At 44.2% G+C, this 26,377-nt stretch overlaps 1 long non-coding RNA gene across 1 annotated transcript in view; it reads left to right on the forward strand.

Moving 5' to 3' along the window:
• Positions 1-26,377, forward strand: part of LOC144690163 (uncharacterized) — a 1,928,633-nt gene that overhangs the window by 1,261,020 nt on the left and 641,236 nt on the right. The window lies entirely within an intron of this gene.

Consider the following 26,377-nt stretch of genomic DNA (forward strand, 5'->3'; position numbering starts at 1 on the left):
AGGTCACTGGGGGTTAATACCCCTGCTCTTCAAAATATTGCAATGGGCTTTTTTGCATCCACCTGAGAGGACAAGCAAGGCCTCGGTTTAAGGTCTGAAAGATGCTGTAACATTGGATAGCAGCTTGACATCGTCAGAATTGTGTCATACGATCCAGTCTTAGTTTCACTTTTGCTTTTGAGTAGAGCGCGCACATGCTCCTGATGATGTCTTCAAGCTTTCTACCATTGTATAAATATTCTCATATGCCTAGTCTAAATAAATGAACCCGAAATGTTTTTACATAATCCCTCATGCTTATATCATGAAAAGCACACGACCAAAGACAGAACCTCTGACAATGCAGCACTGTCTCAGTACTGCACAGGAGTTTTTAAAATTTGTTCATGGGATATGGGTGTTGCTGGCTAGGCCAGCATTTATTGCCCATCCTCCAGTTGCCCTTGAGAAGGTGATGGCAAGCTGCCTTCTTGACCTGCTGCAGTCCATGAGGTGTAGGTACACCCACAGTGCTGTTAAGGAGGGAGTTCCAGGATTTTGACCCAGTGACTGAGGAAACGGTGAGATATTTCCAAGTCAAGGTCACGAGTTGTTTGGAAGGAAACGTCCTTGTAGTGGCGTTCCCATGTGTCTGCTGCTCTTTTCCTTCTATAGCAGTCGTGGATTTCAAAGGTGCTATCTAGGGAGGCTTGGTGAGTTCCTGCTTGCATCTTGTAGATGGGACACACTGCTGCCACTGTGCGTCAGCTGTGAAGGAAGTTAATGTTTGTGGAAAGGGTACCAAGACACCAGTGGGATGTCCCAGGCTGCTTTGTCCTGGTTGGTATCAAACTTCTTGAGAGTTGTTGGAGCTGCATTCATCCAGGCAAATGGAGAGTCTTCCATCACGCTCCTGACTTGTGCCTTGTGGATGAGGGACCGGCTTTAGGGAATCAGGTGGTGAGTTACTTGCCATAGGATTCCTAGCCTCTAACCTTCTCTTGTAGCCATAGTGTTTATATGGCTATTCCAGCTCAGTTTCTGGTCAATGGTAACCCCCAGGACTTGATAGTGGGGGATTCAGAGATGGTAATGCCATTGAATGTCAATGGGCGATTGTTAGCTACTCTCTTGTTGCAGATAGTCATTGCTTGGCATTTGTGTGGCACGAATGTTACTTGTCACTTGTCAGCCCAAGCCTGGATATTGTCCAGGTCCTGCAGAATTTGGACATGGACTGCTTCTGTACCTGAGGAGTCGCGAATGGTGCTGAACATTGTGCAGCTGAACATTGGACAATCGTCACTGAACATCCCAACTTCTGATCTTATGATGGAAGGAAGGTCATTGATGAAGCAGCTGAAGATGGTTGGGCCGAGGACACTACCCTGAGTGACCCCTGCAGTGATGTCCTGGGACTGAGATGATTGACCTCTTCCTATGTGCTGGGTATGACTCCAACCAGTGCCGAGTTTTCTTCCTGATTCCCATTGACTGCTAGAGTTCCTTAATGCCACACTCAGTCAAAGGCTGCCTTACTGTCAAGGGCAGTCGCTCTCTCCTCACCTCAGCCTTGATTTTTGTACTCAAGTCCTGGAGTGGGATTTGAACCCTCACAAACCTTCTGACTCAGAAATGAGAGTGCTAGCAACTAAGCCACAATTGACAATGAAATATAGCCAAGACGTTTTCAAGAGACGTGTTTTGAGATATTACTAACCCAGTCATGCTCTGAGCATTTTCAGGTTGTTGCTCCTAATAGCTTAAGACTTCCTATACAAAGGACAGTCATTGGTGGGTAAATGTTTCCTCTAGTTGGGAATGGGAGTTGCTATTATTACTGAGTCTCCCCAACAATTACACTGTTGAGAGCTGTGCGATTCCAGGGCTATTAATGCCTAAGTTGCTCTCAAATTGATTCAATATCCAGTACTTTGAAGTGGAGTTATTGTTATATATGCTCAGAAATTAGCTTTATTAAGTTTTGGTCACTGTGACAGGCCAAACTGCACCACTGTGTTTCACAAATACTTTTCCTCTTCCATAACTTTCCTGTGGAATATCCATTCCTTCTTTATAATCTCAACACAGTTTTATTGCTTTGGGTTGGCAGTCAACCAAGTTAAATTCCCTCTATTGAAGCATGACTCATTGTTATTTTTGAAAATAACATGCAAAATACACAGTCATGATTCCACAGAAAGATTTTGCAAATGTTGGGTTTTGATAAATCATAGGTTTAAGGTTGTCATGGTTACCAGAAGCCAGCTCAGTCAAAAAACTCACCAGCACTGGAAAGGATTAGTGAAAAGAGGACAATAGGACAGACCACTCCTTTGCTAAGTATCGAGATGGCAGACCACAGTGTTAAAGTTCGCCTCGTAATCCTGAGCTAGGGAGGGGAAACACATCACCCTCCTGCTCCTGATCGCTGTCTGATGACCTTGGCGGAAAGTGAACGTGTGAAGTGTGAGAATTTTAACATGAGCTGTGATGTGATCATTTAACTCACTTACATAGAATGTACAGCATAGAAAAAGGCCATTCGACCCAACCAGTCTATGCCAGCATCTATGTCCCACATAAGCCTCCTCCTACCCTTCCTTATCTAACTCTATCAGCTAAACAATGTTTACCCATGAGAAGTGCCAACATGATTTCCAAAACCTTCTGAAGAGAAGGGAGGAAAAAGAGAATAAAGGTATGAGTACTGAAATACCATTTTAAAAAGACATACCTGGGCTGAGGGTTTTAATTGTGGTCAGTTTTTGTTTTTAATTGGAAAACCTAACACTTTCAATTCAGCCACTTGAAGTTTAGCAATTTACTCTTTCTTCAGTAGATTCAACTTTAAATGAATGAAGAAATCTACTGTTGATGTAATGCTTTGATTGCTAGTGCTTCTACAAACTATGCTCAGCATGTAGATGGTGGCATTTCCCACAAGGGCTAAGCATGAATGGTCACACACAAGAAGCTACACTCCCAACAATAATTGGATCTCTGCAGAAACCGAGGCTACAACACCAAGCAGAAATTCCAGATGGGTTTGTGTTTTCCCTTAATAGGAATACCTATAAGGTTTATATTACATATGACTTTTCAGCTGTGGATCGCCCAGATTCTCCCTCTCTTTATCAATAGCTTCTGTCTTTGTCTCGGTGATTGCCTTCACAATGTTTCTCTCACTGTTTCTCTCATTTTGCTGCTTTTCTCCTTCTCCCATTCTGCCCCTCTTGATGATGGCAAGTTCCATGCCACTGATGATCATGGGAAGACTTATCATTGAGGTAGTTGGAATGATATTTAGTGACTGAAGGGACCAATTCTTGATCTGCAGGCTCTTGAGCAGTTGGGGCACCGGAGCTCCTGATTTGGAAAGGCTCTCGTATAATCAGAGTCCTTCCGTTGCCTGTGCCTTTCTTCAGCAGCCTCGTGTCTGTTTGTTACAAACTTGTAGGTTGCTTTCTTGGTTGTTGTGGATCAACTGTCTCTGTCAGCAGCCTCCTGCTCACACACCACATCACTGTCAGCCAGAGATTGCTGTCTTCTTAGCTAGTCATTGAAGTGTTTGGGAGGTGCACCACAATCTTGTTTGCCAGAGCATAGTTCACCTTAAAGATCTGCTTTTGGCATTCTGGAATCCTCCAGGCATTACACGTGTCCTTCCCAGCACTATTGGAATTGTAAGGGAATGTATTTAACATTGGTCATATTGGCCCTGTTGAGGTCTTTATCATTTGTGATGTAGTCCTGCCATATAATGTTCATGATGGACCAAAGACAGGGTTGATGAAAGCACTTCCATGGTCACATTTACTTTCTGTACAGAAGCCATGGTTCTGACAAGATAGTGATGGTAACCACTTTGTTTACTTGAGTTTTGGTAGAGATGCGTAGTGAATGGTTTTACCAGACACGCTTCGAGGAGCGGCCAAAGGAGTTATTGACCTTAGACAGTTGACTATGTCCTTGTTGAAAGTGGCATCATTTAGGATAATGCCACCTAGATAGATCAACTGTTCTACTGCATTGATGTTGCTACTGTCAGTGCCAATTTACGGTAGATTGTAATTGCCTCGTGGCCGTGGTTGGTACAGCACTTCTGTTTTCTTCAGTCCAATAAGAACAAAGGCATTTGCTGCCTCAAAGAAACTGTGTACAATGAGCTGTTTTGACTTCAATAGATAAAAACAAAAAACTACTGCTGGAAATCCAAAACAAAAACAGAATTACCTGGAAAAACTCAGCAGGTCTGGCAGCATCGGCGGAGAAGAAAAGAGTTGACGTTTCGAGTCCTCATGACCCTTCAGCAGAACTCCTGAAGGGAGTCCTTCTGCTGAAGGGTCATGAGGACTCAAAACGTCAACTCTTATCTTCTCCGCCGACGCTGCCAGACCTGCTGAGTTTTTCCAGGTAATTCTGTTTTTGTTTTGACTTCAACTTGTGTACCGGAATGGTGCAACCATCAGCAAACAGAAACTCCGTGAGAAGTTCTTCTGTTGTTTTGGTATGTGCCAGTAGCTGTCGAAGGCTGAAGAAACTGTGTCTGTTTGAAAACGATTGTATGCGGTCTGTCAAGCCTCCCTTTACTTCTTGAAGCGTCACACTGAAGGAAGCCTCTTGAATAGAGAAATTCCAGCTGGGGCCTACTAACAGGAAGGAGGTGCGAGACTTGATAGACTTACAGATCTGTTTGCATAATGCTTAGAGAAAGGAGCTTTGTCTCAGGACCTTCAAGATGCAGGGATTGTCTCCCTCTACAAAAACAAGGTTGAGAAATCTGACTGTTCAAGTTACAGAGGCATCACCTTACTCTCCATTTCAGGTAAAACCTTGGCCAGAGTGCTTCTGAATAGATTTGTTCTGAAAATAGCTGAAGAAAGCCAGACTGAAAATCCGTGCAGATTCAGGCCCAATAGGGGAACCACAGAGCTGAGTTTTGTGCTGAGACAGATCCAGGAGAAGTGTGGAGAACAAAACATGAGCCGATACGTTACTTTTGTAGATCTCACCAAGTTGTTTGATACAGTCAGCAGGCGGACTTTTGAAGATACTTTCTCAATTGGGGTGCCCTCCTAGATTCCTCATCATACTCCTTCAACTGCACAGAGGCTAGAAAGGTCAGGTTAAGTATATGGAACCCCAACAGATAGCTTCCCTATCCCCAATTGTGTTAAGCAAGGGTGTGTTCATGCAGTTACCTTCTCCACCCCACATACATCTATATGTAAAACCTGACTTCTACTTTTTTCCTTCCTTATTTACTTCTTATCTTCCATGGACTCATCAGCATTCACAATAGAGCACATAAAGATGGGTTAAAATATTGAAAGGAAGGCTTTGCTCGTGCATTAAAATAACTGTAACTCTATTATGTTGAACCAGCAACATGGCCTATCCAGACTGCACATTGTTTAGCTGCACAATGTTTGTTTCAGAGTCTGGACTAAGATTTATTGGATCCTGATGCCAAAGGCAAACCATCTTCTGGAAAGCTGGATTTTTATCTTACACTGGATCCAGTTGAGTTGAATTGGACGTGCACACAGAGACCAATTACCAAGGTATTTAAAATATATTAATGATGAATTAAAAAGAGGTAAGCAGAGACTCGATCACGCTCACTGGATAGGAAACATTTGACCTGATCATGGTATATGGGGATTTGCAGCAATAAAATCTGTCATCTTTTGTGCGCATCAATATCAGATTCCTCACAGTCAAACATATAATGGATTTCTCAGTGGACATCGTGATGTTTTGTGGATTTGCTTGAGTACATGGTGTGGGCATAAAGCAACAAAGATGGTTAATGGAGATACAATGCAAGATTAGACATAAGTGACAGTGAAGGCCCTATGTGCTTCAAATCAAAATACACCAACAAAATTACTTTTTGCGACTGCTCTTTTATACATTGTTAGAAAATGAAGTTTTCTAATATTGACTTTTATATTGACATTTACTATTATAATTTCTTGGATCAACATTTAAAATGGCTTTTCTGAAGTTTCCATACTAGATCATTCTACCAGTGGTGATGCTGTATTACTTCTGTCTCTTTGAATAAAAAAGTATAGGTTTCTCATAATTTTCAGATTAGATGCTTATAAAGAATCAGTTGTGATTACACAGGAGTTTATGATTAGTACATTGCATATTTCATACTATGGCTATGTCATTATAAAAGAGCCCCTGGAGTTACTTTAAGGAGGGCCTTGTGAGATTATATAGATAATACAAAAAAATCCATTTGATTTTTAATACTCAGATGATTTCTGACACGGGTTGCTGAACCTCTACCTCTCAAACAGATAATCGTTGAGTTCGAACAATTCCTACTATTCAGGCTTTTGTTAAAAAAAAGTTCTTTGTGAGATTGCTAGCCGTTCAATGCAGTGATTGCACCTGACAATAAGCACACAAATTCGCAGTCGATGAAGGGATGTTAGGAGATGTTTGGAGAGTGTTTCAGATTGTTCACGCCATGCAGAGAATTTGTGGAGATCTTTGATTGCCATGGGGAAATAAAAGGGCATAACATTGGGTTACAACAAAACAAATCCCAGGAGACTGGACATGTGTGAGCCCTGAAATGTCTAATGACATTTTGATGTAGGCATTTGAATGTGGGCTGTTTACTTCACACCACAATGCTGATAATCACAGCACTGAATGGCTCACGAATTCAGCAACCAGATGAATTTCTGAAGTTCCAAATTAACCTGCCTGGAGAAGCAAAGATCATCTTGTTCCATAGCAATCTGCTATTGAATAAATACAGAAATGATGTTGGCATCAAAAAGCATTTGAGAATTTTCATTCAATAGCCTGCCATCTTCCTAAATCTTTAAGGGAAGGTTATTATTAAATGATGTCTGTGATTGTTATTGCAAATAATTAATTTATAAGAATTTAGGAAAATGAACAAAATTGACTGGAATGTTTTTTTGCAACCATAATTATGTTTTGGCATACCTAAAACTGAGTTGTCAACCTGGAGAAGCTACAGCGCAGGACTACTTGTGTGCCGAACAGTGAAACAGCATGCAATAGACAGGGCTAAGCGATCCCACAACCAATGGAGCAGATCTATGCTCTGCAGTCCTGCCACATCCAGTCATGCATGGTGATGGACAATGAAACAATGAACAGGAGGAGGAGGCTCCACAAATATCCCCATCCTCTTGGGGGAGCCCAGTACATCAGTGCAAAAGACAAGGTTGAAGCATTTGCAACCATCTTCAGCCAGTAGTGCAGAGTGGTTGATCCATCTTGGTCTCTGACATCAGGGATGTCAGTCTTCAGCCAGTTCAATTCACTCCAAATGTTTTTTAATAACAGCTGAAGCCATTGGATACTGCAAAGGCCCTAACAACATTCCAGCAATAGTACTGAAGATGTGCTCCAAAACCAGAAGTGCCCCAAGCCAAGTTGTTCCAATACAGCTACAACACTATCAACTACCCGGCAATGTGGAAAATAACTCACAAAAAGCTGGAAAAAGACATCCTGGCCAATTACCTCCCCATTAGTCTCCTCTTGATCATCAGTAAAGCGATGGAAGGGGTTGTGACATTGCTATCAAGCAGCATTTAGTCAGCAATAATCTTTTTAGTGACACTAAATTTGGGTTCTGCCAGGGTCATTCATTACAACCTTGCTCCAAACATGGACGAAGGAGCTGAACTCAATAGGTGAGGTGAGTGACTGTCCTTGACATTAAGACAGCATCTGACTGAGTGTGGTATTAAGGAGCCCTAGAAAAACCGAAGTCGGTGGGAATCAGGGGAAAAAATCTCCATTGGTTAGCATCATACCTCGCTCGAAGGAAGATGGTTGTGATTGTTGGATGTCAATCGTCTCAGTTCCGGGACATCGCTACAGAAGGCCCTCGGGGTAGTGTCCTAGGCCCAACCGTCTTCAGCTGCTTCATCAATGATCTCTCCTCCATCATAAGGTCAGATTTGGGCATGTTCGCTGATGACTGCACACCGTTCACGACTGAAGTAATCCATGCCCAAGTGCAGCAAGACCGGGACAAGATTCAGGCTTGGGCTGACAAGTGGCAAGTACCATGTGTGCCACACAAGTGCCAGGTAATGAACATCTCCAACAAGTGAGAACCGAACCATCTCTCCTTGACATTCAATGGCATTACCCTTTTTAAAATTCATTCACGAGATGTGGGCTTTGCTGGCTGGGCCAGCATTTATTTCCATCCCTAGTTGCCCTTGAGAAGGTGGTGGTGTAGGTACACCCACAGTGCTGTTAGGAAGGGATTTCCAGGATTTTGACCCAGCAACAGTGAAGGAATGGCGATATATTTCCAAGTCAGGATGGTGAATGACTGGGAGGGGAGCTTCAAGGTGGTGGTGTTCCCATTTATCTGCTGCCCTTGACCTTCTAGATGGTAGTGGTTGTGGATTTGGAAGGGGCTGTCTAAGGACCCTTGGTGAATTGCTGGAGTGCACCTTGTAGATGGTACACACTGCTGCTACTGTGCATCGGTGGTGGAGGAAGTGAATGTTTGTGGATGCGGTGCCAATCAAGCAGGCTGCTTTGTCCTGGATAGTGTCAAGCTTCTTGAGTGTTGTGGGAGCTACACTCATCCAGGCAAGTGGGGAGTATTCAATCACACTCCTGACTTGTGCCTTGGTGGACAGGCTTTGGGGAGTCAGGAGGTGAGTTACTCGTCGCAGGATTCCTGGCTTCTGACCTGCTCTTGTAACCACAGTAATTGTATGGTTAGTCCTGTTCAGTTTCTGGTCAATGTTAACTCCCAGGATGTTGATATTGGTGGATTCAGTGATGGTGATGCCATTGAACATCAAGGGGTATTGGTGGGATTCTCTCTTGTTGGAGACGGTCATTGCCTGACACTTGTATGGCGTGAGTGTTACTTGCCACTTGCCACTTGTCAGCCCAAGCCTGGATATTTTCCAGGTCTTGCTGCATTTGGACAAGGACTGATTTAGTACCTGAGAAGTCGTGAACGGTGCTGAACATTGTGCAATCATCAGCGAACATCCCCACTTCTGACCTTATGATGGAAGGTCATTGATGAAGTAGCTGAAGAAGGTTGGGCCGAGGACATTACTTTGAGGAACTCTTGCAGTGATGTCCTGGAGCTGAGATGATTGACCTCCAACAACCACAACTCTCTTCCTTTGTGCTAGGTATGACTCCAACCAGTGGCGAGTTTTCCCCCTGATTCCTATTGACTCCAGTTTTGCTAGGTCTCCTTGATGCCACACTCAGTCAATTGCTGCCTTGATATCAAGGGCAGTCACTCTCACCTCACCTCTGCAGTTCAATTCTTTTTTCCATGTTTGAACCAAGGTTGTAATGAGGTCAGGAACTGAGTGGTCCTGGCAGAACCCAAACTCGGCATCAGTGAGCATGTTATTGCTAAGCAAGTGCCGCTTGATATCACTGTTGATGACCCCTTCCATTACTTTACTGATGAGCGGAAGTAGACCAGTGGGAGGGTATTTGGTCGGATTGGATTTGTCCTGCTTTTTGTGTACAGGACATACCTGGGCAAATTTCCACATAACGGGCTAGATGCCAGTGTTGTAGCTGTACTGGAACATCTTGGCTAGAGGCGCGGCAAGTTCTGGAGCAGAAGTCTTCAGTACTATTGCCAGAATATTGTCAGGGCCCATAGCCTTTGCAGTATCCAGTGCCTTCAGCCGTTTCTTGATATCACATGGAGTGAATAAAAGAGCGTGAGGAGAGCGGAGACACAGGATAAAAGAGTGCGAGGAGAGCGGAGACACAGGATAAAAGAGCGTGAGGAGAGCGGCCGAGACACGGGATAAAAGAGCGCGAGGAGAGCGGCGGAGACACGGGATAAAAGAGCGCGAGGAGAGCGGCGGAGACACGGGATAAAAGAGCGCGAGGAGAGCGGCGGAGACACGGGATAAAAGAGCGCGAGGAGAGCGGCGGAGACACGGGATAAAAGAGCGGCGGAGACACGGGATAAAAGAGCGCGAGGAGAGCGGAGACACAGGATAAAAGAGCGCGAGGAGAGCGGGGGAGGCACAGGATAAAAGTGAACAAGGAAAGCGGAGACACGGGATAAAAGAGCGTGAGGAGAGCAGCAGAGATACAGGATAAAAGAGTAGAAGGAGAGTTCCAAGGAGCATAGATGGAGGGCGGAGTTCCAGAAAGGTGAGTATAAAAACCTTACCTCGGGGATTCGTGGACCTCTAGTCTTAGAAAAAAATTAATTAAAAGTGGCGTCACAGTAAATCTGTGACCTGATTGGCTGGTAGAGAATCTACACTGAATTTGAAACTAAAACATTGTTAAACTAATTAAACCAAATAAATTAATCACTTAATTAATAAGTAGAGGGTATCTAGACCAGAATCAGGGGATTACTGTTCTTAGAATTTAGCATTTATAGTAGAAATCTAGCCCTAGGGAACGTATAGTTAATAAGGAGTCAATAAGCTGTTATTAGATTTAAATTAATTTATTAAATAGTTCTAGAAATGGCAGTTGCTGGGGTGAAGTGCTTCACCTGTGGGATGTGGGAAATCTGTGACGCTTCAAGTGTCCCGGACAACTACATCTGCAGGAAGTGTACCCAATTGCAGCTCCTCACAGACCACATGGATCGGTTGGAACAGCAGTTGGATGTACTTAGGAGCATTCAGGTGGCGGAAAGCGTCATTGACAGGAGTTTTACAGACGTGGTCACACCCAAGGTACAGACAGATAGTTAGATAGCTAGAAGGGGCAGGCTGTCAATGCAGAAATCCCCTGTGGCTGTCCCCCTCTCTAACAGGTATACCGTTTTGGATACTGTTGGGGTCGATGGCCTATCAGGGGAAAACAACAGCAGTGGTCAGAGCAGTGGCACCACGGCTGTCTCTGTTGTTCAGCAGGGGGGGTCAAAGCACAGAAGAGCAATTGTCACAGGGGACTCTATAGTCAGGGGCTCAGATAGGCGCTTCTGTGATTGTGAAAGAGACACCAGGATGGTATGTTGCCTCCCTGGTGCCAGAGTCCAGGATGTCTCTGATCGGGTACGGGACATTCTGAAGGGGGAATGACCTTGACCTGCTGCAATGTTCCAATGAAGCTCAACACAAACTGGAGGAACAGCACCTCATCTTCCGATTAGGCACTTTACAGCCTTCCGGGCATAACATTGAGTTCAACAACTTGAGACCATGTACTCTCTCCTCCATCTTCATCCCCATTTTAATCCCCATTTTTCAATATCCCTTTTCATTTAAAATTTTTAAATTTATTTTCATTTTTAGTCATTCTTTTATCCCCACCTTTTATTCTATTTTCAATCTTTTTCCCACCACCGTCCCCTCCCTCCACCCCGCCCCCACAAGGGCCATCTGTCACTTCTTCATGTTGTTCTTTCCAGAGTGCTTACCCGTGTCCTGCTATTATCACATTCTGCTTTCTGACCTTAATGCCACCATCAGCACCTTCTCTAGCCAGTACCACTACCATTAACACCCCTTTGTCCTTTTGTGCATTACATCTCTGGCAATCTCTCCTTTGCCTCCACCTATCACTAGCTCTGAAGAAGAGTCATATGGACTCAAAACGTTAACTCTTTTCTCTCCACCGATTTAGACCTGCTGAGCTTTTTCAGCATTTTCTGTTTTTGTCTTAAATACTGTGGCTACAAGAGAAGGTCAGAGGCTAGGAATCCTGCGGCGAATAACTCACCTCCTGACTCCCCAAAACCTGTCCACCATCTCTACAAGGCGCAAGTCAGGAGTGTGATGGAATACTCTCCACTTGCCTGGATGAGTGCAGCTCCAACAACACTCAAGAAACTTGACACCATCTAAGGCAATGCAGCCCACTTGATTGGCACCCCACCCACAAAGATTCACCGCCTCCATCATCAATGCACAGTGGTCACAGTGTGTGCCATCTACAAGATGCATTGCAGCAACTTACCAAGGTTCCTGTGATAGCACCTTCTAAACCCAAGGCCTCTACCACCTCAAAGGGCAAGTGCAGCGGAGATGGGGAGATGGTGGCATAGTGGCAATGTCACTGGACTAGTAATCCAGTGACCCATGCTCATGCTTTGGGGGCATGGGTTCAAATCCCACCTGGTGAAATTTAATTTCAGTTAATAAATCTGGACTTGAAAGCCATTCTATTAACAATTTTTGTAAAAGCCCCAAGATAAAAGCAAAAAACTGCAGATGCTGGAAATCCAAAACAAAAACAAAAATACCTGTAAAAAGTCAGCAGGTCCGGCAGCATCTGCGGATAGGAGCACAGTTAACGTTTCGAGTCCGAATGACCCTTCAACAGAACTAAGTAAAAATAGAAGAGAGGTGAAATATAAGCTGGTTTAAGTGGGGGGTGGGACAAGTAGAGCTGGATAGAGGGCCAGTGATAGGTGGAGATAACCAAAAGTTGTCACAGACAAAAGGACAAAGAGGTGTTGAAGGTGGTGATATTATCTAAGGAATGTGCTAACTAAGGGTAGAAAGCAGGACAGGCAAGGTACAGATAGCCCTAGTGGGGGTGGGGTGGGGTGAAGGAATCGAAAAAGGTTAAAAGGTAGAAATAAAACAATAGATGGAAATACATTTAAAAATAATGGAAATAGGTGGGAAAAGAAAAACCTATTTAAATTATTGAAAAAAAAAAGGGGGAGATCGGAAAAGGGGTGGGGATGGAGGAGAAAGTTCATGATCTAAAATTGTTGAAATCAATATTCAGTCCGGAAGGCTGTAAAGTGCCTAGTCGGAAGATGAGGTGCTGTTCCTCCAGTTTGCGTTGAGCTTCACTGGAACAATGCAGCAGGCCAAGGATGGATATGTGGACATGAGAGCAGGGTGGAGTGTTGAAATGGCAAGCGACAGGGAGGTTTGGGTCATGCTTGCAGACAGACTGAAGGTATTCTGCAAAGCGGTCACCCAGTCTGCGTTTGGTCTCTCCAATGTAGAGGAAACCGCATTGGGAGCAACAAATGCAGTAGACTAAATTGAGGGAAGTGCAAGTGAAATGCTGCTTCACTTGAAAGGAGTGTTTGGGCCCTTGGACGGTGAGGAGAGGGGATGTAATGGGGCAGGTGTTGCACCTTCTGCGGTTGCATGGGAAGGTGCCGTGGGAGGGGGTTGAGGTGTAGGGGGTGATGGAGGAGTGGACCAGGGTGTCCCGGAGGGAACGATCCCTGCGGAATGCCGCCGGGGGCGGGGTGAAGGGAAGATGTGTTTGGTGGTGGCATCATGCTGGGGTTGGCGGAAATGGCGGAGGATGATCCTTTGGATGCGGAGGCTGGTGGAGTGATAAGTGAGGACAAGGGGGTCCCTATCATGTTCCTGCGGGGGAGAGGAAGGTGTGAGGGCGGATGCACGGGAGATGGACCGGACATGGTTGAGGGCCCTGTCAACCACCGTGGGTGGAAAACCTCGGTTAAGGAAGAAGGAAGAGATGTCAGAGGAACTGTTTTTGAAAGTGGCATCATCAGAACAGATGCGAAGGAGGCGAAGGAACTGAGAGAATGGGATGGAGTCCTTACAGGAAGCGGGGTGTGAGGAGCTGTAGTCGAGGTAGCTGTGGGAGTCGGTAGGCTTGTTATGGATATTGGTGGACAGTCTATCACCAGAAATTGAGACAGAGAGGTCAAATAAGGGAAGTGAAGTGTCAGAGATGGACCATGTGAAAATGATGGAGGGGTGGAAATTGGAAGCAAAATTAATAAATTTTTCCAGTTCCCGATGAGGACATGAAGCAGCACCGAAGTAATCTTTGATGTACCGGAGAAAGAGTTGTGGGAGGGGGCCGGATTAGAACTGGAACAAGGAATGTTTCACATACCCCATAAAGAGACAGGCATAGCTGGGGCCCATGTTGTAAAAGCCCATCTGGTTCACTAATGCCCTTTATGGAAGGATCTGCTGTCCTTACTTGGTCCGGCTTACATGTGACTCCAGAACCACAGCAATGTGGTTGACTCTTATCTGCCCTCTGAAATGGCCCAGCAAGCCACACAGTTCAAGGGCAATTAGGAATGGGCAACAAATGCTGGCCTTGTCAGCAACATGCACATCCCATGAAAGAATAAATTTTTAAAAATGCGTGGGAATATCACCTGCAAGTTTCTCTCCAAGCCACACACCATCCTGACTTGGAGCTTTATCATAGTTCCTTCTGTGCCACTGGGTCAAAATCCTGGAACTCCCTCCCTAACAGCACTGTGGGTGTACCTACACCACATGGACTGCAGTGGTTCAAGAAGGCAGCTCACCACCACCTTAAGGGCAATTCAGGTTGGGCAATAAATAGCCAGCGACACCCACATCCCATGAACAAATAAACAAAAAATTGATAATAACAGTTGATTTCAGTATAAATTAAATCAACAATTTGATGAGTTGAATTTCTAGAAGATCAATGGCCTGAATTGAATTTTAGTTGTAAAATTTACAGAAATTAACACCATAATAAATACAATGGAAGTTAAAACTTAGATTTTCTCATTTAAGCAGCGAGAGTTAAAGACAGGCATTTACAGTACGATCATGTTCAAATGTCAGAGCAGTAAATGCAGAACATCTGTAAGTGACATGGCTTGGAGACGTTGTGACTGGAGAGAATTGTCAGAGCTTGCTTTTTACACCAATGTGTGACTTGAGTTGCTGATATAAAAGGACTCTTATCAATTTAGAAACGTGTTGATGATAACCAGTTGTCATAGACAGTTGTCGTATTGTGTTTGTAACACACATAATGGTAAGAACAACTTTCTCTGGCAGTTTTAATGAATATTAATGAAACTGTCCAGAAAGGATCAAAAGAATTGTCATTAGCAACTGAAGCTGAGTGAGCGAATCATCTGTGACAAAAAGAGATGTTAGTTAAGATAGCTCATTCAGAAGCTGAAAGTGGTGTACACTGAATTTTCACTTCCTAAACTTTGCTTTGACTCTGTTAGTGAAAAGGGATTGGGGTAGATTTTCAACTTGACCCCCAAGTTAAAATTAGAATTGAGGATCAGTTGCCCTGTATAGAAACTGAGTCTTTTCAGTTCCATTCATTTCAATGGAATTGAAAATTGAAGTTACCATCATAGAAAGGGTGTCCATGACAGTTCTACACTCAGTCGGCAAGTTGAAATTCTGTCCCAATATTTCATTCATATTTATTGCGTCAAATTAATTGTTGGCAGTGGGAGACAGAAGGGCCATATTGAATATTCATGAATGTCTATGTCTGCACAACTACATGCATATACAAATAAATGTTATAATAAAGAAAAAAAATACTTTAGCTAACGCGACGAGGGTTGCACAAAGTTGATGCTTGTAATGCACTCAGCCATTTAAGTCCTGTAAAAGTAGCTGGCCAACTGGTTAAAAATATTCCAGCAGTAATCACAATGGTTAAGTATGAGTGAGACCACACATTCAGGTATGTGTCAGCTTTGGTTCATTGGATAGCATTGCATTCCCACACCAGGGACTTCAGATCAAATTCTAGGCTGACACTTCAGTAAGGGAGCATTGCACTGTCGATCTTTTGGATAGATTGAACTGAGAACCTATCTGCCCTCTTGCAAGGATGTAAAAGAGCCCACGGTACTATAATGAAGATGTCTACATGGATTTTAAGAAAGTATTTGACAAAGTACTGCATAAAAAGCTGATTATCATAATTGATAATCTCGTAGGACAGTTAATGCCACCTTGGATAAAAATTGCCTTAAGGACAGAAAATAGAGCTGTGGCTAATGGCTGTTTTTCAGACTAGAGGATGAAAGACAGTGGTGTTCCTCAAGGTCCAGTGCTTTTTTGACAGATATAAGTGACTTGGCTCTCGACAGGAAGCTCCGCCCTCCCCAGATTGCCCGCACTAAAAGCTCACTGGTCAGAGCCCCCGCAGTACATCACGTGACCCTCGACTGAGAGAATGAAGGGACTATACCCCTAGTTACCACATTTTCTACCCCTTTACTTCTTTTTACAACTTATATTTACAGGAAAACATTTGAACAGTCCAACAAACATATATACAATTTCAGGTGATTAGAAATAAAGTCTCCGAGGTGCTCTTCTCATACAGCTAGAGCGGCCTCGCTCCACCACTGGAGGTTCCTGAACGGGATCGACAGGGTCTGGAATTGCAGTGTGAGACACATCATCGGAATGTGGCAGTTCAGGATTTGACAACTCTTCAGAGAGATTTGGCATGTTAATTCTAGGTCGATCAGACTCCTCAGGAATTGATGGTTTGACTTTAATCGCAGGTGGATCACTTGATTGTTGGCATATCTCTCTGGCACGAATATGATCTACGTGCTTTCAGAGTATTCTATCTCCCACTTGTACTTGGTAAGGTAGTGGACCAGTCTCTGAGAAAATGGCTCCAGGAGCCCAACAGGGTCCACTGCTGAAATTCCGTACCTATACCATGTCACCTATGCTGTATATTACAGTGTATGTAAACTTCTGATTACTCTGATTCTGGACCACTTTCGCCTCTAAGTTTGGAAAGACGAGGTGTAGATGTGTACACAGATGGCATTTCATTAATAGCTCCAGTGGTGTTGAACCTGTGGTGCAATGTGGCGTTGAAAAGAAACCGGGAAAGCTGAGATTCCAGAGTCCCTCCTGATAGCTTTTTCATACCAGACTTAAAAGTTTGTACTGCCCTCTCGGCTAGGCCATTCGATCAGCGACGGTGAGGGGCTGTTTTAACATATCGGAATTCCATTCAGATGCATAAATTTCTGAAACTCTGCTGGTAAAAGTGGTGCCATTATCTGAAATGACAAATTCAGGTAGACCATGTACGCTGAAACTATAATGTAGCTTCTTAATAGTTGCGTTTAACGTTGGAGACTTGACTTCATGTACATCCATCCATTTGGAATGTGCATCTACAATTAATAAGAACATGGTACCCAAGAATAGTTCTATGTAATCGAAATATAGTCGAACCCAGGATCGACCAGGCCACACCCACAGATGCAGGGGAGCCAGAACAGGCAATTACTGCTGTTGCTGACAGTGGAGACAGTGCTTGACCAAGTTTTCAATATCTCCATCAATGCCTGGCCACCATAAATAGCTTGGTGCAAGCATTTTCATTTTTGTTATGCCCAGGTGGGCGCTATGGAGTTCTGTCAAGGGTGGCTCTCTGCCCTGTGGTGGGACCACCGCTCTTGACCCGCACAGCAAAATCCCACCTTGGCAGCTCAATTCTGTCTGTCTGACATGGAATGGTCTCAATTATTTAGATACTGGAAAGTTTCGCCATCCTTTTAAGACAAAGTCTCTGACTTTTGATAACGTTGGATCTTTGTTCATCCAATTTCTAATTTGTTTTGCGCGCACAGGTGAAGAATCTAAGAAATTCAATAATAGCACTAACTCCTGCAGAACAGGCTATGCACAATACTCTCTGGCAAGGGGAGACAACTGAGTGCATCTGCATTTGCAATGTGTAGGCCAGGACGTAACATAAAAGTATACTCGTACGCAATAATGTCACATAATGTCAGAGCCCATCGTTGTATCCTTGCTGATGCTATTGGTGGGATGGCCTTGTCCTCGCTGAATAAACCCATTAATGGTTCATGGTCTGACACAATGGTGAAATGGTGACCATGCAGGTACTGGTGGAATTTTTCACACCGAATACCACCCATAAACCTTCCTTTTCTAGCTGGGAATAGCCCTTCTCGGCTGTGGAGAGGATTCTTGAGACATTGCCAATGGGCCTTTCTGACCCATTTTCCATGTTATGAGATAACACAGCTCCCACCCCATAGGGAGAGGCATCACGTTTAATACCAGCTCTTTTGACAGGTCGTAGTGTACCAATAGGCACGACAAATGCAACAATTCCTTTGCTTCTTCCTGTTGTGACCCCCAAGACCAAAGGTCTTAGTAACGAGTGCCAACACAGTTGATAGGTTTGATAAGAAGCGGCTATAGTATTTGATCATGCCCAGGAAGTATTTGAGTTCTGTTACATTGGATGGTGATAGTGCATCTTTTATTGCCTGAACTTTATCGACCACTGGGTGCAGTCCCATGGCATCCACCTTGTGGCCGAGATAAGTCACTCCTGGTGCCTGAAATGTGCACTTTTCCTTCTTTAACCATACGCTGGCTTCCATGAATCTCCTTAGCACCTCCTCCAGGTTGGTCAAGTTTCCTCTTTTGGTTAACCCCATGATGAGGACATCATCTAGATATAATGTTACTTGTGGTAGTCCTTGCAAAAGGCTCTCCATTGTTCTCTGGAAGATAACGCATGCTGACGAGACCCCGAAGGGTAGACGGGTGTACTGATAGAGACCCTTGTGTGTATTAATGGTAACGTGCTCCCTCAATGCGCTATCCAGCTCTAGTTGCTGGTAAGCATGGCTCATATCCAATTTTGTATAGGACTTGCCTCCAGCCAGTTTGGCATATAAGTCGTATTTCCTTGGGATAGGGTATGTGTCTAATTTGGCTGCCTTATTTACAGTCAGTTTAACGGTCTTCACAGATACGTATGGTGTAGTTGGGCTTAACCACTGGAACTATGGGCATAGCCCATTCAGAGTATTGAACAGGACGGATAATACCCAGCTTTTCTAACCAACACAGCTCCATGTCAACCTTTTCTTTCAATACATAAGGCGCAGGTCTTGCCTTAAAGAAGCGAGGCATCGCCTGTGGCTCCATCTGTATCTTGGCCTGCATGCCTTTTAACTTCCTTCGTTCATCCCGAAAAACCATGTTGTATTTCCTTAGAAGTTCTGGAACTCCATCTGATCTGAGGTGAAATATCTCAGACCAGCTGGGTTTGATCTACTGCAGCCAGTCTCGGCCCAGAAGACTGGATCCTTCTCCTTTCACAATTGTTACAGGCAGCTGGGCTGCCTCTCGCTTGTAAGAGACTGGGTCTGTGGTGATGCCCTTTACCTGAATGGATTTCCTGTGTATGTTCTTAATTTAGAGGTTGTCTGCTCTGTTTATTAGCTGTCTTTGTTCATTAAGGTGCCTGAAAGTGCGCTCTCCCACCACCGTGGTCGTGCCACCCTTGCCCACTTACATTTTCAGTGGCTTCTCATTAGCTTGTAGTGTTACAGTAATAGGTTCGGTCTTCACAGCAAGAACATTATATAAGGAGTAAACGTCAGGAGCAGCAGCTTCAGCCGTTGTTGTACCCGTTATTTCTATCACGCTTGGTTGCTGTTTTGCAGACTGCTTTAACTTTGTCCGCATTGCCTAACCACGTGACCCTTCTTATGACAGTGATGGCATTCTGCCTCTTTGAATCTACAGCTCCTTGGTCACCCCCACATTTATAGCAACTTTGTCTTGAAGTCGCTGCTGAAGCGTTTCTGTTCAGTTTTCTAACTTTTCTCACAGTGGCCATTGAATCGCGCTTTGACCCTGCAGGTCCGGCTTTCGGTGGCAGGGTCGCCACGCTCGGCGGCAGGGAAAAGTACGGCGCCATTTTCCAAGTGTTGCAAAGCCTGCAAGTCTCTCGCAGCACTTTTCATAGTGAGGAAGATTTCTAGGACGAGAGAGATTTCTAGAACTCCACACACCAATCGGCCCTGCAGCATATTGTTTAATGTGTGCCCGAAGTCGCAGTGTTCTGTTAACAGCTTGAGGTTCACGACATAGGTTGTGATAGATTCCCCCGGGGCTCTAACTCTGGAATTAAATTTAAAACGCTGCATTATTCTGGATGGCTTCGGCTGAAAGTGTGTTTTCATGAGGACCACTAATTCATTATAGGACTTAGAATCGGGCGTGCTCGGGACTGAATCAGAATCACAGAATCACACAGTGCAGAAGAGGCCCTTCGGCCCATCGAGTCTGCACCGACACGTGAGAAACACCTGGCCTACCTACCTAATCCCCGTTTACCAGCACTTGGCCCATAGCCTTGAATGTTATGACGTGCCAAGTGCTCATCCAGGTACTTTTTAAAGAATGTGAGGCAACCCGCCTCCACCATCCTCTGGGTAAAAAAGTTTTTCCTCACATCCCCCCTAAACCTCCTGCCCCTCACCTTGAACTTATGCCCCCTTGTGACTGACCCTTCAACTAAGGGGAACAGCTGCTCCCTATCCACCCTGTCCATGCCCCTCATAATCTTGTACACCTCGATCAGGTCGCCCCTCAGTCTTCTCTGCTCCAACGAAAATAACCCAAGTCCAACCAACCCCTCTTCATAATTTAAATGTTTCATCCCAGGCAACATCCTGGTGAATCTCCTCTGCACCCCCTCCAGTGCAATCATATCCTTCCTATAATGTGGTGACCAGAACTGCACACAGTACTCCAGCTGTGGCCTCACCAAGGTTCTATACAACTCCAACATAACCTCCCTACTTTTGTAATCTATGCCTCGATTGATAAAGACTGTCAGGTTACGAATGTGGCTGTATGTTTTACTGCCACATACGCTTAAGGCGATCGCTTTCTGCTTTTCTTCCACGGTAATCTCGTTTGCTACGAAGTAAAATTCGAGGCGCTCTGCATACTGGTTTTATTCTTCCATAGTCATGTCATATGGATCAATTCTGCCGAAGAGTAGCATGACTGGTGAGTAGTTTTTAACAAAAAATTTGCAGTATTCACAATAACAAGGTGAAGCGCAATGTCGGAGCTGATTCCACCCTTGTAACTAATTGTGAAGACTCGATGGAGTAGACAGCTTCCATCAAGAAACAGTTAAACTTTATTACAGAGAGATTTACAGGTGCTTTCACGCTCAACCAGGACTCTAGTCAGGAAGCTCCGCCCCCCCGGATTGCCCACACTAAAAGCTCACATGAACCCCGGTTGATAGAAGGGAGGGACTATACCCCCCTTTACCACATGGGGATAATATGCTGACAGCGTCGTAAACAGACTGAGGGTCAGGTTTCCATTCCTCAGTGGACAGGAACCTGATTGGCCTGCAGCTTTAGTGGCCCCAGCAGTGACAGAACTCAGCAGCGGACATTGCCAGGATGGCAGGGAGGCCTCAGGCAGAAGACCGGTGGGAACTGGAGTATGGTGAGTCCTGAGGTTTTCGGGCAGGAAGGGATCAGGCACACGAGGGAGGAGGGCATCAGGGGCAAGTTTTGGAGGCCAGGTGGGGAGGAACAAAGGGAGAGAGATGCCATCTTGGGGGTGCCCGCGATGCGCACGGAGCCCTCCTCCCCCCACAAATTGAAGTGTCTCCACTGGTCCTTCCCAGCTTTTCAAAAAAGCAGTTTAGAAAAACGGCCTTTGCACTCTGACCTGCCTGTCACTGCCCAGCAATTTATGGCAGTGGAGACAGATTGAGGCCCTTAATTATCACTTAATTGGGCAGTTAAGGGCCTCAATAGTCTGAGGGGCGGGTGCCTTACCCACCCATATTCTGGGAAACAGGTCAGGGTGGGCTGGAAGTAGTTGCACTGACCACTCGATGTATGTTATGTGCCTCCTTGCCGAAACAAGCCCACTGGGGGCATAGAGCCAGGGTGGTGGGTGTGGAGTGGTGCTCCGGCCCCTAGAGTATTGCATCCAGATCTGGTTCCCACACTTTAGGAAGGATGTGAGGGTCCTTGAGAGGATGCAGAGGAGATTTATCAGAATGGTTCCAGGGAAGTGAAATTTTAACCACGTGGTTAGATTCGAGAAGCTGGGGTTGCTCTCAGTGGACCAAAAGGCTTTGAGGGGCGATTTGATACAGATGTACAAGATTATAATAGGTTGAGGTAAGGTGGACAAAGAAAATCTCTTCTTATTAGCTAACAGCACAAGGTTTTAGAGGACAGAGATTAAAGATTTTGGGAAGGAGATGCAGGGGAGATGAGGAACAACTTTTTATGCAGCCAGTAACAGTGACCTGGAACTCGCTGCCCATGAGTGTGTGGAAGCAGAGACGATGAATGATTTCAAAGGATAATTAGATCAACACTTGAGGGGGATAAACTTGCAGGGCCATGGGTACAGAGCAGGGGAATGGTACTGCTGACTGGATTGCTCTACAGAGACCTGAATGGACCTGATGCACTGAATAGCCTCCTGTTGTGCAATAATAACTCTAAGACTCTTAAGAGTATAGAGGTTCTGCCGGATGTCCTGGCCAATAGCTATCTTTCAACCAACATCTCAGATTATATCGGCATTATTGACAGTGGCCACCAAAGTTTCTGGTGTCAGGTCCTGATGAAGCTGTCATGAGGCCCGGCAGTGCTGGCAGCCCTTGGAATACCGACAGGCAAAGCAGTTTGCGGCTGTAAAGTACAGGGTATTTTTTCTGAAAGGAAATAGGGTTTTAAGGGCCCTAATTTTATGTAACTCTTCAAACTTAGAATGTCAGGCCTTGCATGGGGGCAAGAGGCAGGTAACTCGCTGAGGTTGAGGTTATCACTGCTGTTTGTGGGGCCTTCCTCTGTGGTTCCTAAATTACAACAATGACTCAGACTTCAATAACACTTGATTGGCTGTAAAGCAGCCTGGGAGTTCAGTTGTGATGGGTGCTGTATAAATGTCAGTCTTTGTTTTGCTTTGTATTACTTAGGTCTCTGTAATTTCAAGAGAAAGTACAACAATTTGCATTTATGTAGTGACCCTCCCATGGAAGAAAGTACCAGTGCACATTGTGAGGGAAAGAGAGAAAGTACCTTGAAGGTGGGCAAAGGGAGAAAGATGGTCACAGAGAGCAGTTTGAGCAGAATTTGAAGCAATAGAGAAAGGTTATGAGGCAAGGATGGCTTTAGAGTCAGAGAAAACTGAGCAAAACGCAACAGTACCTCCAGGTCTTAGGTCCTTGAATTCTGATGAGAGTCCAAGGAAAATGGAACACTTCTCGTTTTGAAAAATCAGGGACACAGTTATTAATTAAAAGGGATTTGCAGGTGAATTGACATAAGGATAACTTGTTCAAGTAAGGAGTCACTGCCTTTTGAATATACTACAACCTCGCACAGTGGATTTTAGCTGAGTAGAAGCCTTCAAAAGGGAATATCTAATTCCTATTTCAGCAAAGGATTGTAGGGCTGAAGCAGAAAAAGATCTCTTTAATTGTCAGGTTGCCCCTGAAAGTAAACCTGAATCTTTGAGATAGTTGTGTGAGCTATATTGCTGTTTTTGTTGTAGAAGTAACATGAAGCAACAACTTCAGCCACACAGTTGTCGTTTTTTGTTAAGAATGGGGCTAAGCTTAATGTTCTGCTTCACATAGGGAAGAATCTACATAAATGTTGAGTTTTGGGGAGGTGGTTGCCCAGATGACAGCCATGCCACCTATGGTCCTCTACGCAAGTGGGCCGATCCAAAAATTAGTCAAAAATGTGTGAATTCACTCTTTCCCTGGAATGCCGCCTCACATCCCACCACATCACACGTTCCTTTCCCTTGTCCCATGAGACCCAGCTATGCACATCTGGAGGCCAGTACCTGTCACAACAGTTGCTGTACTGGCTTCTAGTCTGAAGTCGAATCCCAACTGAGCTGCAGAAATAAGAACTCCTGATGTCGGGAGTCTCAGCCTTGAAGCTGCTCGCTGACATCATCTGATTCATAAGGGGCAGGCAGAGTACAAGGCAGACCACAAATTTCCCTAAGCAATGGGAGCTGGTTGATCCCTGTCATTTTCTGGTGGATGCCACTGTATTCTTAGCAATTTGAAGGCCACATTTTCTCACTACAGTGCTTGAATTAAACAATCAGGGATATGAGTGCTACCCGTTGGAACTCAAGTATTACTGAATCTATTCCCTCAGTTGATATCTGAACTGATACTTAGTTTTTTTTTTCCATTCATTAATCCTGTGTAATTAAAACAAAAAAAAGAAACAAGTTAAGACACATGCACAATCTCAGAGAATCCTGGCAATGACTATCTGTCTTATAATTTACTCTTTCAATCCATTATTATACACCTGAAAAACCTTTACTTGATGTAGTCTCTGACCATTTGAAAAGATTCTACGGTTTCAGTGAGCTGTGTTTTAGCAGATTTTACTGAACACACCATCATTTAAATGTAGGGACGTAGGTATATAGGAACTGGAGGAGGCTATTTAGCCCTTCCAGCCTGACCTACTATTCAGTAGAATCACGGTTCATATGTAACCTAACTCTGTACACCGGTCTTCACGCCACGCCCCTTAATACCTTTGGATAACAAAAATCTATCAATCTCTGTTTTAAAATTAGCAACTGATCTTGCATCAATTGCTCTTTGCAGAGGAACACTCTAAATTCCTGTAACCGTTTGCCTGAAGATGTGTTCCCGAATTTCAGTCCTCTAAGTACTGGCTCTAATTTCTTGACTGTGCCCCTTAGACCTTGACTCCAGAACCAGTGGAAATAATTTCTCTCTATCTGCCATACATGTTCCCCTTAATATCTTGAAAATTTTGATCAAACCACCCCTTAAACTTATAAATTTCAGGGAATATGGCCTTGGGTTATGTAATCTCTCTTTGTAATTTAACTCTTGGAGTTCAAGTATCATCCTGGTAACCCTAAAACACACACCTGCCAAGGCCAGTATATCCTTCTGAAGGTGTGGTGCCCGGATGCTCAGAGCACTCCAAACCAGAGCTTTGTATGGCTGAAGCATGACTTCCCCATAACCCCTCTTATATCCTAGTCCTCTAGGTGTAAAGGCCAGCATTCCATCAGCTCTTTGATTATTTTCTGTACCAGCTCATGATATTTTAGTGATCTATGTACCTGGATCTCCAAGTCTCTTTCCAGCTTTTCACTGTTTAGAAAGTACCTTGTTCTATCCTTTTTAGGTCCAAAGTAGATGACCTCACATTTGCCTACATTAAATCCAATTACCACAGTTTTGCCCATTCACTTAATCTATCACTATCTCTTTGTAATTACAAGCTTCCATACGAACATAGGAGTAGGCGACTCAGCCCCTCGAGCCTGCTCCACCATTCAATAAGATCATGGCTGATCTGATTGTAACCTGAACTCCACATTCCCACTTCTTCTCACCAACCTTTCGCCCTCTTGCTTATCAAGAAACTACCTAGCTCTGCCTTAACAATGTTCAAAAGCCCTACTTCCACTGCCCTTTGAGGAAGAGAGTTCCAAACACTGAACCGTCTGAGATAACAAAATACTTCCTCATCTCTGTCTTAAATGGGTGACCCCTTATTTAAACAGTGACCTCTAGTTCTAGATTCTCCCACAAGAGGAAATATCATTTCCACATCCACTCTGTCAAGACCCCTCAGGATCTTATATGTTTCAATCAAGTCATCTCTTACACTTCTAAACTCCAGCAGATACAAGCAAAGTCTGCCCAAACTTTCTTCATAAGACAACCTGCCATTCCTAGTATTAGCCTAGTAAACCTTCTCTGAACTGCTTTCAGTGCATTCACATCCTTCCTTAAACAAGGAGACCAGCACTGTACAGAGCCCTCCACTTGTGGTCTTTCAAATGCCCTGTATAACTGAAGCATAACCTCCCTAACTTTGTATTCAATTCCCCTCGCAATAGACAATAACATTCTATTAGCTTTCCTAATTACTTGTTGTACCTGCATACTAACCTTTTGTGATACATGCACAAGGACACCCAGAACCCTCTGCATCTCAGAGCTCCGCAATCTCTCTCCATTTAAATGATATGTTTCTTTTTATTCTTCCTGCCAAAATGGATGATTTCACATTTTCCCACATTGTACACCATTGACCATGTCTTTGCCCATTCACTTAACCTATCTATATCCCTTTGTAGCCTCCTTATGTCCTTTTCACAACCTACTTTCCTACCTATCTTTGTGTCATCAGCAAACTGAACAGCCATATCTTATGCCTCTTCATCCAAGTCATTTATATAAATTGTAAAAATTTAAGGCTGTGGCATTACAGCCTTACGCATCACATCTTGCCAACCAGAAAGTGACCTATTTATGCCTACTCTATTCCTTGTTAGCTGCTCAATATTCTATCCATACCAATACGTTACCCCTACACCATGAGCTTTTATTTTCCACAATAACCTTTGACGTGGCACCTTATCAAATGCCTCCTAGAAATTTATGTACAGTACATCCACCAGTTCCCCTTTATCCACAGCACATGTTACTTCTTCAAAGAATTCCATTAAATTGGTTAAACATGATTTTCCCCTCACAAAATCATGTTGACTCTGCATGATTATCTTGAATTGATCTAAGTGCCCTGCTATAACGTCTTTATTAATAGCTTCTAACGATTTCCCTATGACAGATGTTAAACTAACTGGCCTGTAGTTTCCTGCTTTCATCTCCCTCCCTTTTTGAATAAAGGAGTTGCACTTGCTATTTTCCAATCTAATGGAACTGTCTCCGAAACTAGGGAATTTTGGAAAATTAAAACCAATGCATCAGCTATCTCACTAGTCACTTCTTTCAAGACCCTAGGATGAAGTCCATCAAGACCGGGGAC

This window comes from Cetorhinus maximus, chromosome 2 (assembly GCF_964194155.1).
Source record: "Cetorhinus maximus chromosome 2, sCetMax3.hap1.1, whole genome shotgun sequence".
In the NCBI taxonomy this organism is placed as follows: domain Eukaryota; kingdom Metazoa; phylum Chordata; class Chondrichthyes; order Lamniformes; family Cetorhinidae; genus Cetorhinus; species Cetorhinus maximus.